The following is a 15,850-nucleotide window of genomic DNA, read 5'->3' as shown; positions in this document are numbered from 1 at the left end:
TTTATTATTTTTTATTTATATTTATTTATTTTATTTTTGTATTTTTATTTATTTTCATTTATTAATTTGTAATTGTATACATTTTATTTATTTTTTTTTATATATTTTTATTCTTTTATCTGTCTATTTTTATTTATTTTACTTATTTGTTTATTCTTTATTTTTATTCATTTTTATTGATTTATTTATATTTATTTTTATTTTCATTTATTAATTTTTATTTATTATTTTTATTTTTTATGTATTTATTTTTATTTTTATATATGTATTTATTTTTTATTTGTTTATTTTTATTTATTTTTTATTTGTTTATTTTTATTTATTTTTTATTTATTAATTTTCATTTTTTATTTACTTTATTTGTTATTATTTATATTGTTTTATTTATTATTTATTATATTGTTTTATTTTATTAATTTTATTTATTTTTATTTATAATTTTATTTTTATTTTATTTATTTTTTATTTTTTTGTGTTTAATCTTATTAATTTAATTAAATTCTTTTATTTATTATTATTTAATTTTTTATTTTTAGCAATTTATATATATTTAATTTTATTCTTTGTGTTTATTTTATTTTTTATTTATTTTTATGTATTTTTATTTATTTATTGTTATTTATTTTATTTATAATTTTTTAATATTTTTTTATTTTTACTTTTTATTATTTTTTATTTATTTTTATTTATTTTTTTATTTGTTTTTGTTTATTTTATTAATTTGTTTTTATTTTTTATTTATATTTTTATCAATTTTGACTTATTTTATTTATTTATTTTATTTTATTACTTTTTTATTAATTTTCATTTATTTTTACTTTTTTATTTTTATTTTATCTTTTTATTTATTTTTTAATTATATTTATTTCTATATATTTATTATTATATAATTTTATTCATTTATTTTTATTTTTTATTTACTTTATTTTTATTTTTATTTTTATTTTTTATTTATTGTTTTATATTTATTCATTTTATTTATTTATTTTTTTATTTTATTTTTTATTTATTTTTATTTTATTTTTTTTTTTTTATTTTTTATTTATTTTTTATTTCCTCATTTATTTATTTGATTTATTTTTTTTTTTATTTTTTTTTTATTTTTATTTTTATTTTTATTTTTTTTTATTTTTATTTAATTTATTTTTATTTTATTTTATTTAATTTTATTTATATTTTTTTTTTATTTTTATTTTTTTTATTTATTTTATTTATTTTAATTTTTTTATTTTTTATTTGTTTTATTTTTTTTATTTATATTTTTTATTTTATTTTTTATTTATTTTTTTTTTTTATTTTTATTTATTGTTTATTTTATTTTTTTTTATTTATTTTTTAAATTTATTTTTATTTTTGTTTATTAATTTTTAATTTTTTAAAATTTTATTAATTTTTTATTTTTTTAATAATTTATTTATTTTTATTTTTAACTTTTTATTAATTTTTTTTATTTATTTATTTATATATTTTATTTTCATTTATTTTATTTTTATATTTTTTATTTTATTTCATTTATTATTTTTATTTATTGTTTTTTTTATTTTTATTTTTATTTTATTTTTTTTTAATTTATTTCATTTATTTATTTTTTTTTATTTTAATTTTTTTAAATTTTATTTATGTATGTATTTATTTTTTATTAATTTTATTTACTTTATTAATTTATTTTTATTTATTTAATTTTATTATTTATTTATTTATTTATTTATTCATTTTTATTTTTATATTTTTATTTATATATTTATTTTTTATTCATTAATTTTAATTTTTTATTAATTTTTTTATTTTTTTGTTTATCATTTATTTTTTTTTTTATTATTAATTTATGTTTTTTTTTTTTTTTTATTTTTTTTTTTCATTTAATTTTTAAAATTTTTATTTATTTTATTTTTAACTTTTTATTTTATTTTTATTTTTTTATTTTATTTCACTGTTTTTTTATTTATTTTTTATTTATTGCTATTTATTTTATTTTTTAATTTTTTTTTTCGTTTAAATTTTTAATTTTTATTTTTATTTTGTTTTTATTTTTTTATTTTTTTTTATTTATTTATTTTAATTTTATTTTATTTTTAAATTTTTATTTATTTTATTTTTATTTATTTTTTTTTATTTTTTAATTTTTATTTATTTATTTTTTACTGATTTATTAATTTACTTTATTAATATTTATTTTTTAATTTTTTATTTAATTTTTATTTTTATCTTTTGCTTATTTATTATTTTATTTTATTTATATTTATTTTTATTTTATTAATTTTATTTATTTTATTTATTATTATTTTATTTATATTTATTTTTTATTTTTATTTATTTTTTTATTTTTATCTTTTTATTTGCTTATTTATTTTTCATTGTTATTTATTTATTTTTATTTATATATTTATTAATTTTCATTGCTTTATTTTTATTTATTTTTATTTTTATTTATTGATTTTTATTTATTTATTTTTATTTGTTTTATTTTCATTTATTTTTAGTTATTTAATTTTATTTTTATTTATTTTTGTATTTTATTTGTTTATTTTTATTTATTTATTTTCAATTATTTATATGTTTATTTAATTTTTTATTTACATATTTTTTATTTTTCTGTTATTTAATTTTTATTTTTTATTAATTTTTGTTGTTTATATTTATGTATTTTTATTTATATAATTTTATTTATTTATATTTATTTATTCATATTTTTTATTTATTTTTATTTGTTATTTTATGCATATATTTATTTTTATAATTTATTTTTATTTTTTTATGTATATTTTATTTATAAATTATTTATTTTAATTTTTTGTTTAATTTTATTTTACTCTATTTTTTTATTTTATCTTTTTATTTAATTTTTATTTTTTATTTTTATTTATATTTATTTTATTTATTTTCTTTATTTTTTGTTAAGTTTTTATACATTTATATATGTATTTATATAGTTTTATTTAGTTATTGATATTTATATAGTTTTATTTATTTATTTTTATTTCTTTTTATTTATATTTTCATTTATTCATTTTATGTATTTATTTATTCTTTATTTTTATTTAATTGTAATTTTTATTTATTTTTATTTATTTTTATTTAATTTTTTATCAGTTTTTTTTTTACTTATTTATTTATTTATTTATTTATTTATTTATTTATTTTTCTGTATTTATGTTCTTATTTTTAATTATTTGTTTTGTATTTATTTATTTACTTTATTTTATTTATTTATATATTCATATTTATTTTTATTTTTTTAATTTATTTTTTTATATTTTATTTAATTTTTATTTATTTATTTATTTAATTTCTTTTATTTTTTATTTATTTATTTTTTTATTTTTTTATTTGTATTTATTTTTTATTTATTTTTATTTTTATTTGTAAATTATTTATTTTAGTTATTTGTTTTTATTTTATGTATTTTATTTATTTGTTTTTAAATATTTATTTTATTTTTACTTATATATATTTTAATTTAATTTAATTTTATTTATAAATTATTTTTATTTAATTGTTAATTTGTATTTATTTTTACTTATTTTTTTTATTTTTTATTTTTATTTACTTTTATTTATGTATTTATTTAATTGTATTTATTTAATTTTATTTATTTTTTTTATTTATTTATTTATTTATTTATTTATTTATTTATTTATTTGATGTTTTATTTTGTTCTTTTTTTATGTTATTTTATAAATTTTATTTTTTTTTTTTATATTATTGTTTCGCTTTTTATTTTTATTTTTATTGTGTTGGGAAGGGATAGATGTAATAGGAATTTTACCTTAAGACATTGTATAACCACTTTTCGTGACTAAAACGTAATCAGTAGAATCACATGAATGAGATAGTTTACACATGAATTATTTGGGGGGAAAGGTTGCCACTGGAAACTCTGATTAATTACAAAATTATACTTTAATGCACACAGTTGTGCATGGCAAATGAGGATAAAGCACTCATACAATTATTAATAAAATAAAACTGATAAGATCAACAGAAAACGTAACTCTACTAGATTTCCAGAAAAAAGAATGAATTATACACAATTAGGGCACAATCAAAGAGCCACTGGCTCGGGAATTATACAATGAGATTATAGCTTGAAAAGTTGCAATGATGAATCAGTTGCCTTCCTTGGGCAGATTTTTCACTAGGCAAGATGGTAGTGTAGGAGGCGAGGTTATTGAGAGAACATGTATTGTGGGGTTGCCAGGGAAAGTGCACTTTTGCAACTATGGCTGGATGAGCTGAATGGCTTCCTTTGGACCTCACATAAACTGCTTGTGGCCAGAGTAGGTTTCCAGTTCAGTGAGATAGTGCAGTGGAGAATGGGCATGTTCGGGCACATTGCATGACCAGATGCTGGACAGCAAGTCTGTTCTCATGGAGAAGTTACACAGGACTAAGAGAGAACGCAAGTCTTGACCTGCTTTTATAACTGTCGATTCTGCCTCAGAACAGACGCCAATTCTCACAAAAGTTGGAGATAGGAGCAGCAAGGGATTAAAATCTGGGGCATCCAGTTCCTGGCGCTAAGCACTCCCTCGGGCCCAATCCAACTACTACCTGACTTTCACACAAAAAATTCCCTAACACTCTGACTTGTATTGGGTCTGTGTCACCCCCTCATCAGTGTATGTGAATTTTGCTCTTAATCCAAGTACACAGAGAGACGGTGGCGTAAATCTGTTGCAGCTACCCCTTTAAGGAGACATTCCACTCCCTTATCGGGCGTGAAGGTCTGCACTAGAATAAGTCGTCATTCTCATTTACGTTAATCCCTTCCCTTTAATGGATGTTGCCCATGCAGTGAAGATAACTAAGGTGATCTACCTAACTTCTTGGAGGGGAATATGAATTCACTAGCTTACTTAAGGTGCCTAATACTAACTCAGAGGTGTCTGTGGGTACTTAGCTATCTGTCTCTGACGACAGTAAAATGCGTTCCTAACAACGCTTCAAATTGCAGTTGCACATTATCATTAACATGACTTATGATCAGGCTGCCTCAGCACCAATGTAAGTGACAATGATTTAACTACATGCAGTACTATTACAAATAACAAAAGTTCTTATACTATGATAAATACAAAACATTTTAAAAAGAACATGCTACCTGAGGGGTTAATGAATGCAACTCAATGTACGAGTGGGTTGGGAGTGTCCTTCAGCTTGCAAGGCTAGATGGCAGGTCTTAACTCATTACATATTATTCAACTTAGTAGTAGTAGAACGCATGAGAGAGGTACCCAGGCAACTTTCTCTGGATTTTGCGGCGCCTCGTATACTCTAATAAATGAGGCACTGTGCCAAGAGTGCCAAAGGAGCTCAATGGCTTTGATATACAGGACAAAATTTTATAGCTGCAGCCGTAACAAAATTATTTTCATTAAAATTACAAGATTAACTACAGTTTTACAAGATCTTGTCTAGGATGTTAGTCAGGGGCTTACCTGATCAGAGGCTACCTCTGAGGGTAGGTGCCAGGATCACTCTGTGCTGGAAGGCACTATGCCAAGGAGAGCTTTTGTCTCTAATAGACTAATTGGATGTTTTCTACCCCTTTCTCTTCTTCTTTGGACTTCACCAAGGTTTACTTGCAAAGTTCCCCAGACTCAGGGAGAGGTGCAGGAGTGCCTTTGGGAGCGAAGTCAGGGGTAATACTAGAGGCTACCGGAAGGTCCCCTACTCCAGCTGCTGCGACAACCGAAGCAAGGGCGGTGCCAGCGTCTGTGTCCTGGCAGGACACTTCCTGGTCAACCAGAGGTGTAACAGGAGGGTCTGCCAAAGGTTCATCCTCTGAGGACTGAGGTGACGAGGAAGAAGGATTATTGGGTGTGGGAGGCTCGCAATTGGCAATGACCGACTAGTAAATTGGGTGGATCTCCTGAAGGAAGATCAGAGATGTGATCTGGCACTGGCAAGGCAAGGCACAGGGGTTAATTCTGGTAACTGCTCCATGTCCGAGGTGGACGGAGAATGGCACTGGCAGAGATTTTACGTCAGGAGTGCCTGATGAGGAGCACCAGGGGTGCCCAGGCCCTGGGTGACCTTGAGTTGGGGCTGAGACAGAGTCCTGTCCCAGGGGGAGGTCAAAGCCTCCAGGAATGTCTCTGGTTGTGGTGACAGGTGTGCATTGCTTGCAGGGCCATCCTGACCAATTCGTGTAGTGCCCTTTTATTTTGCATGTCCTACATCTGAAATGGGAACATTTCCTTTGTGAAGGGGGAGAAATTTTCTTGTCGACTTCCTTTTGCTTTGAGGGATGAAGTTTCTGGTGGCCTTCCTCTCATGAAGAGGGAGGACTCAGCTTTAGTTGGCACTGCAAGTGCCTTTTCCTTTGGCAATTCTCACAGGCAGAAGGTGGTCTTGTTGGCTGGGGCACGCCGTCCAGCATGGTGCTATTCCCGTCTGTGACTGCTACAGTTGATGCCTTCATTTTGAAGGTAGCCAGGCAGTGGAGGGGGGTTGGGAGAGGACATCCCTGGAGGTGGTCTTGTCCTAACAGGAACTTGACTCCATGCCTAATTGAACCTACCACACCAACTTGTTGCTTCAGTGTGCCCCACGGTGGCGTGACCTGGAGGTCAACTGAAGGGAGGGATGAAATAAAACCTCGTTCTAAGTCAACGTCCAATGACTCTTCTCGTCTACAGTGGCACTGGCTGGCACTTGTGACTTTACAATGAGGCAGATGCCTGACGTGGTGTCCACCGTAGCCAGCAGATCTATTGGCAAGCTAGAGCCGTCAATGGGTGCCACTGTGACTACCTGAGTATCGAGCCTCTCAGGTGAGTAGTGTCAAGATCCCATGCCTCAGCGGACATGGCACTGATTATGTGGACATGTATTAGGTTTGCCATGCTGTGGGCAGGCAGGATATCCAGCACTATAGTGAGTGGGATCACCATAGTTTTTGCAGGGCCCTTTTGAATGTGCTTGTCTGGCTGTGGTGTCAGTGGGTGGTTAAGTTTGCTTGGAGGTGGATAGAGAGCTTAGAAGGGTGTTTTTTGGTAGCTCCCCCTTTAAAGTGGCACTCGGCTTCTGAATGTCCACTTTTATGGCAGTGGTTACACACTGGAGGTTTGGACGGGAGCCCATTCTTCGGGTGAACTGGCACTGCGAAATGACTGGGTGGCACTATGCATTGGTGAGACATGTTGGAAGATGGTTGGAAGGTTTCCATAGAGTTGGTAAAACGACAGCCTTCCATGTATGTCTGGGCTGCTTATCATTGGTGTGCACGGCGAGGGACCTCTGGGCATATTGGAAGAAATCCACCAGCATCATCCTGTTGAACAGGCCCTTGTATTCTGTGCATTCCAGAGCTTTGAGCCAGTGTCTTGCAGCCTGGGTCTTATGATAGGCAAATTCAGCCCAGGTCTGGCCGATTTCTTGCGGGAGCCCCCTCCACCATTGTCTCCATTTCTCCAGTATAATTTGATATGCCTTGGTTATGGCCCCTTAACTTCAGCCATGTCTCCCATTTTACCACTATCCAGCATGTGGAGGGTGGCATTGGCCTTACCTTCCATACGCTTAGAGAGAAGCAAGGCCCTTTCCATCTCTGTGGTACTGTAGTTTGCAAAAAGTGCTTCTACCTCTTGCAGCCATGCCTCTGGCTCGTCGTCAGTCCACTTGGGTATCAGTGAGTTGATACTAGATATAGGGGTATTAGGTGTGGCAGGTTTGGGGTTAGTGGTTTGTTGTTGGGCCAGAGCCTCAGCAGTGTCTTGTCAGGCTTTCTCCAACTCAAGCTCCTTTCCTTCACAGCTAATTCATGTTGCCATTGTTCTTCTCATTGTTTCTTTGCCCTTTCTTCCTTTTCCAGTCCTTACGTCTTTCTTCTTGCTCGTACTTCCTTTTGCTCCTCTCTTTCCTGTTTCTCCCTTTGGAGTAAGGCATCTAGCTGTGCCCGTACCCACTGAGCGAGCTCTCCTCCTGTGAAACCCTGCTCCTTCCCCAGAGCCATGAAGGTTTGGTAATTTACTACCAACATGGTTCTGGTAGGTTAGGGTGTATTGAAGTAGTGTGGGAATGAAAGCAATTTGGGAAAATGTCCCTAACTTGGTGATGCTTTGCTGGAATGGCACCTTTCAATAAGGTGGCACTGTTGTTAAGTGTGCCGTTAAAAGGTCACACTAAATGGAGCAGTCCTTGTTGAGTGAAAATTCTTTGGGACTCGTGGATGCAGTAGTGATTTGCGGTATTACATGTGAACATGCTAATGTGGCACTCTAAATGCACTGGTGCAGTTTTGTATTACACAGGACTCTTTCTTGGTGGCACTGTGGTGCTGGCAGGTTCCGAAGAACGACACTTGGTAGCTGTACAACTAATTGTATGAAAGGAAATGGCACTCACAAAGAAGAGTGCATGCAATGAGTAGTAGAAAAAGGTAAAACACTTTGGGTGGGTTACTTGGTTGGCAGTGCACCTGATCGGTTGCACTGTGAGGGAGAAATCCCTTGGATGGCTTTCGTGGGCAGCTAGTTCCTAAGAACTATAAGGGTGGGGACTCCCTTTCACTCTGAGGGAGTAAGTTGGGCTGGGTCTGAAAGATCGGTGTCTGCAGTCACCCTGGCCAAAGTGATATTAGTCAACATGTTTGGAGATATGGACTCAATGTGCAGTTATTGCTTGTGTTGCTTATTCAAGGCTTAAGAAATAACCACGGCTTGGTACAGTTCAATCAACTGAGGTTCATTTAATTTACACCCAGGTTCATTCTGTAATTTAGAGGTTAATTGGGTTGGATTGCAGTTCTTTTCTTTTATGAAAAGGCTCGAGCACCCACCCACTCAGTAACCACAAGTAATGTTGACATGAGTGCTTAAAATTGTGACAGCACTACACGTAAAATGAATCTCACCTTAAAAAAGATATTCGCTGATGATTTTAGGGGCTACCCCAGAGATTTTGTTTAACACATAACTTTGGGATTTTGGTCTGTTATAACTTGTTTGTTGTAAAACAATAGTTGTATTCAGCAAGGGACCTACAAACAGTGAGTAACAAAACATGCCTCCTATAAATTTCAGTAAAATAGCATACATTTAAAGAACAAAGAATGTATGCCTGGCTACACTAAAACAAAAGAACAATAAAACAAAAGAACAATCTTCTTTAGTAGACACAAATTTAATTAATGATATCGAGTATGCAAATGAAAATGCAAATAATTCTATAGGTAAGTGGTATGCAAATGATACAGTGATTACTCTATGAGCGAAGGATTTTGGAATTAAGTGTAACTCTTTCCGTGAACGAACTTCTCGGGCACGAGACGAGGTAACTGAGGGCATCAGTACTATGGGTGGCTTGACTTATTTTTAGGTGCGTGGGTTACCAGTACTGGTATCCCTGTGGACTGATAAAAAATCTGTTTCCTAATCTGAGAGGAAGCTGTGCACACTTTCTCTCATGTCACATGCACTAAGCTAATATAGCTAGAAATTAAATTTTCATGCACTACTTGCTGGCATGGAAGGTGTCAAGTAAATCCTAACTTGACAACTCGTTGCAGTGATTGACTTGGGAAGAGTTTGCGGGCAGGAATTTTAAAATCATTCTGTTGCTATCCAGTTTCACCATTCAATTTGAATTTATTTAGATTTAGGCATGCACTTATTCGACACTATCTTACCTAATATATTTTCCATATACAACACTGATAAATGAACACCTTACCTACCTCGTTTTACCAATGTCTACATGGTTATTTGCAAAGTCAGTTGATTTATTTCAAAGTTTCATCATATCCACAGTCTAGTGTTTTTAGCAATGCTATTTTACTAATTAGGATGGGAAGGGATAGATGTAGTAAGGATTTTACCTTAAGACCTTGCATAACCACTTACCGTGACTAATACATAATCAGTAGAATCACATGACTGAGGTTGTTTACACATGATTACTGGAAAAAAAGGTTGCCACTGGAAAATCTAATTAGAGGTTGTTTACACATGATTACTGGGGAAAAAAGGTCGCCACTGGAAACTCTGATTAATTACAAAATTATACTTTATTGCACACAGTTATAGCATGGCAAATAGTAGTAAATTAATCTGTGATAAGATTAACAGCAAATGTAACTCTACTAAGTTTCCAGAATAAAGAATGAATTATATACAATGAGAGCGCAATCAAGGAGCCACTGGCTCGGGAATTACACAGTGAGATTCAATTTGAAATCAGCTACAGGAGAGTATAGCTTGAAATGTTGTAATAATGAATCAGTTGCCTTCTTTAGGCAGATTTTTCACTAGGCAAGATGGTGGTGTAGGAGGAGCAGTTATCGAGATAACACGTATCGTAGGGTTGCCTGGCAAACTGCACTTTGGGGAAAAAAGGTCGCCACTGGAAACTCTGATTAATTACAAAATTATACTTTATTGCACACAGTTATAGCATGGCAAATGAGGATAAAGCACTCATACAATTATTGATAAAGTAAAACTGTGATAAGATAACAGCAAATGTAACTCTACTAGGTTTCCAGAATAAAGAATGAATTATATACAATGAGAGCGCAATCAAAGAGCCACTGACTCGGGAATTACACAAAGAGATTCAATTTAAAGTCAGCTACAGGAGATTATAGCTTGAAATGTTGCAATGATGAATTGGTTGCCTTCCTTGGGCAGATTTTTCACTAGGCAAGATAGTGGTGTAGGAGGTGAGGTTATCGAGATAACACGTATCGTGGGGTTGCTGGCAAAGTGCACTTTTGCAACTATGGCTGGATGAGCTGAATGGCTTCCTTTGGATCTCATGCAAACCGCTTGTGGTTTTGGCTGATTGTGGCCAGAGTAGGGTTCTAGTTCAAAGAGACAGTGCCGTGAAGAGCGGGCATGATCAGGACAGATGCTAATTCTTCCCACGTTTCCACCATAGCTGAATGCCTGAAAGAACATTCTAGAAGCATTAACCAGAGCTCACGAAAGTTGGTGATAGGAGCAGCAAGGGATTGAAATCTGACGTGTCCAGTTCCCGGCACTAAGTACTCCCCCAGGCCCAGTCTAACTACTACCTGGACCTTCCCTGACTCACACACATCAAAAATTCCCCATCACTCTGGCCCCTATTGGGTCTGGTCACCCCCTCCTCAGTGTATGCGAATTTGGCTCTTAATCCAAGTACGCAGAGAGACTAGGGTTGCGTAAATCTGTTACAATATATATATATATATATATATATATATATATATATATATATATATATATATATATATATATATATATATATATATATATATATATATATATATTTTTATATACATGCGCGTGTTTGTGTGTGTTGTGCGCCTGTGTGTGTGTGTGTGTGTGTGTTGGTGTTGGTATACTTATCGAACGAAAATAAAATAGATGGATGGAATACAAAAGAAGTAGACATACGTATGTTATGTCATCGTTGATAAATATTTGTTGATAAAGTATGTAGCACACTAAAATTTTAAATTCAAAACAGAGTCGGCTACCTGTGATTGTGTTGGTGGTTCAAAGCTTTCACCAATTTTACCAGGAATTACTGATTAGGGAAGTGTAAAACTCCGAGTCATTCTTTCGGCGTCAGTAACGGAGAGTATTACTTATCAGGCTACAAAGCCCAAACAAGGCTTTTGGCATTTCGCTGAGGGAAAAGTCCTCTTTAATTAAGTCGTTTTCACATTCCCTCACAGAGAATCCTTCGCCAACTTCCATAAAAGTCATGTGCTGGAACAGCTGGTGGATATATTTTCAATTCTGAGGGATAAGCTCTCTGGATGCATTATGCCGAGGCGAAAAACTGGGTTTATTCTTGGGCGTTTTAGTCATCCAACAGATTATCGTTGGTTAAGTAGATATAATTAAGACTAAATTAAAAAGACTGAAAGTGGTTTGTTTGGAAGGTTAATATAAGTGTTTACTTCGTGCAAATCGGAATGGTAAACTGATGCGGTCTCTCTCTCTCTCTCTCTCTCTCTCTCTCTCTCTCTCTCTCTCTCTCTCTCTCTCTCTCTCTCTCTCATCCATTTTTGAGCTGTGGTTGAACTTTCTAGACAAAATATGGCATAATGTGCAGGAATCCGGTGTGGGGCTCTCTGCTGACGCCCTTTTCAGTCTCCCTGTGTCTTTTCCAATTGATTTTCTGTATTCTTTTTTTTTTTGTAATTTTGAAGTTGCTATGTTTAGATGAGAGCTGTTTTGCCATTTTGTTCTGTTGGAAGGGATTAGTCTACAGATCAAGAGCTTGTAAAGGCATGGCACCCAGGTTTCTTAAGCTAACAACTGCAGTAGAAACTTTGTGTATATTTTCCATGAGTTTCATTGAAAAGAATATGCTGTTTACCCAAGGCTTCCAAAGCCTTTCAGCCAAAAACAGCATACCTCCCAATCTGTGTTTCAGTATGTAGTTGCCCGTAGCAAAGTGAAGGAAAAAATGATACTATAAAGCAAAACTATGATGAAGCCCTCCCTTCACTCCTTAGTACAGTCAGAAATCTTTGAAATACCATTATACGAGTACGTCTGTACATCAAAAGAAAAGTGCTAGGCGTCTGATGATCAGGTAATGTGTGCCCTAGAAATAGGTAGGTTGTATTAATGAGCTAATGCTATTTCAAATAGATGCCGAAGCACTGACAGACCGACGAACAGTCAAATTCCAAACAATATTCCCCGATAATATAAGATGTCAGTATTAAAAATTATTCAACGGATGGGTCATGTTTTAAACTAATTCACAGAGTACAGCTAAAGAAGCTAGCAGACTTTTACACAGTCGTGTCAGTGTCACTTGAGTGAATAACTGGTTAATGAATATATCACCTAATATCTTTCTTAGCCATTGCCAAGTATCATAATATTAAGTGAATCATTAGATATATATTTTCATGATACAAGATACTTTAAATCTTACGGAAACGATTGCTGAAGCCTATGATTAATCTTGAAATGAAAGTCACAAAACAGAAAGTATTTCAGCCAAAAGACTAAATCAAGATAGCACATATTGAGTAGGGTTACGGATTTAGTTGCCATTTTGAATTTGAGTCTGTTTAACGCATACTGTATACCATTAATTTTGACCCAAATTCTACAGTTTGCGTATCCGCTAATAAGAGCCTCCCCAAAGTTCGGTGCTCTATTTATTTGAGATTCTAATTTGGCCATAACATGGAATTAACAGAAACGCTTTCTGGCATTTTAAATTCAACAGACCCTTGAACAGCTCGACTGAAAACACCATACGAGGTAATGAAACGCATTTCCGGAATTGAAAAACAAGTAATATTTTCCAAAATTTACTTACTAAGAAATGGCGTTTGAAGAATTGAACACTTGATCAAGAAAGTAAAATCAGCAATTTAATTGCCTGTCTGTAATAGAAAACGTATCAAAATATATATATATATATATATATATATATATATATATATATATATATATATATATATATATATATATATATATATATATATATATATATATATATATACATATACATATAAATTATTAAATCACACAATCAACAAATAAACCATATAAATTTTACCAACCAAGGCAGCCAGGCACATTCACAATCTCTTGAAAGTTCTCTTTTACAATCCTTTTCTTACAATTTTGCATCATGCACTGCAATTAGATGGTTTCCTCATGCCACACTCAGTTTTAATGATATATACAGTCCTTTGTACACAATACGCGGTCCTTGATTCATTCTCCTGCTATGCATCTCACAGCCACCGTACTCACAATCACTTGCTGTATTACCCATTCTTGCCTACCTTGCCTTTTCACCTTCAGATCGACTCACCGTGTCAAGATATTCAGCTTTTTATCCTTCAAAAAATCAACAAATTTGATAGAGTTCAGTTTCCCAAGTTTACTTATGAATACTCCTCTTTAGCAACCACCAGTGTCTACGCAATCAAGCCCTTTTTTTACAATATTTCAACAAAATGCCAAGACTAGCATTTGATGGTCATATCTTTTGCAAGATCATTATCAGGAATGAAATCTTTTTGGTCTCAAACTCCATTTCCTTGCTATTTGGTAAAACATCGCTTAGCTAATCACATAGAGCTACCATAATTCATTTAATTCAAAATCTAGCATTTTTTCATATCAAGATCATTGATAGTCAAATGCTATTTATGGCCATATCACATAGGGAAGATAATGCTCTATTTGCCATAAATTGATAGTAATGCTATTTATGGCCACAGGGGGCCATAAAGAGGGGACATTTTTCTCTGTCACTGAGTCAGATATCTTTTCTTTAAGTTCTTCAGCCACTAGAATTTTCAATTGTATCCTCTTCCCGATTGCACCGCTTACTCTACCACCTAGAGAGCAGTCATTACAAAAGTACTGAACCAGTTTATATATATATATATATATATATATATAATATATATATATATATATATATATATTTATATGTTCTGTGAAAATTTTGATGTTTTTCTTCTTCATCATTCTTCTTTTTCTTCTTTTAACGTGCTTTTTATTCCCTTTTTTGTATGGGGGTATGAATGATGCCTCTTTGAAGGACTTTTGATTTGGCAGTAAGATTGTAGTAGACCTGTGGTCTCGATCTGCCCTGTCCCATTTGACATCGCTTAGATATTTATGTAATGTAATACCCGACCCAACGACTTTCTTCCTAGCAGCATGAAGTTTTTGCGATCATTACAGAGGTCAGAGTTCGTGTGAGATGTTTGTTGTTTTTCTAAGGTGTTGTAGTGGCTTTGTTTTTGTGTGTTTTTAGTCTGAGTTTAACATCCAGGGAAATATTTTAAGCAAATCTTATCCGTTGATTACATATATAATCCCGGGATTGATAGTATGTGTCTGCCTCTCTGATCAGCCGGCTGGGGGTTTTGAACCTGATTCTTTCCTAACATTATTTTCTATAAATTAAGTCCGATTAAGAAATACTTAAATCTTACTCTGTTGTCAATTAATGCTGTAACACTGAGAAATCTGTTTGAGTTTTTTAAAACATCATTTCATTTTATAGTCAGATATCTTTTATATATATCTAGGTATATATAGAATTTTATATATATATAATATATATATATATATATATATTATTTATAGGATATTACCTTTATTCAGTTGTACTCTTTGTTATATATATAACCTTTTTATTATATATATATATATATATATATATATATATATATATATATATATATATATATATATATATATATATATATATATACTGTATGTATGTATAATGTATAACGTATAACAAATATAGTCTTTTAAAATTAATTTATCAATTAAATTATTAACACGTCAACGTGTACATGGGCACTAACAGCGACCATTTCAATTAGCTTTATATGCATAAACGTATGACATGCAAACCACTGATTGCACAGAAATTACTAGAAAAGAGCAAAGTCGTCTTCAAATTCGTTGATGAAGTAGAGTGGAGACCATCCTGAATAACAATTCCTTTGTCCGGAAAAGGACAAAAGCCTTAATGAACAGGAAAAACGGGGCGAGGAAAAAAGGTATTTTGAAATGGAAGTTACTTATGAAAACCATATGGCTTTCTAAAATAATGGGGACGCTTCACAAAAAAAAAAAAAACTAAATGACACGTTGTCTTTAATTTCTTGATTCGAGCTTCTTTTCAGTCTGTTTTTCAGTGAAACATAAGGTATTTATTGGTGAATAATCTCGGCCAAATGCTTCTTCAGGTATTCTACATGATGTTTTTGCGTTTTTTGATTTAATGGTCAAAACTTCTTCTTTTAACACCCAAACGGAAGCATAAATGAGACATTTTATATTAGAGAGTCAACGAACAAATGTTTCGGTTCCCTTTGTACCCCTTCCCTCCTTTTCCGCTGTTTATTGTC

General features: G+C 31.4%; 1 long non-coding RNA gene across 1 annotated transcript in view; it reads left to right on the top strand.

The window, feature by feature from the left end:
* Nucleotides 1-15,850, top strand: part of LOC136845568 (uncharacterized) — a 301,515-nt gene that overhangs the window by 120,335 nt on the left and 165,330 nt on the right. The gene's annotated exons all lie outside the window — the stretch shown is intronic.

This window comes from Macrobrachium rosenbergii, chromosome 14 (genome assembly GCF_040412425.1).
Source record: "Macrobrachium rosenbergii isolate ZJJX-2024 chromosome 14, ASM4041242v1, whole genome shotgun sequence".
Taxonomy (NCBI): Eukaryota; Metazoa; Arthropoda; class Malacostraca; order Decapoda; family Palaemonidae; genus Macrobrachium; species Macrobrachium rosenbergii.
This window is presented reverse-complemented; position numbering and strand designations above follow the sequence as displayed.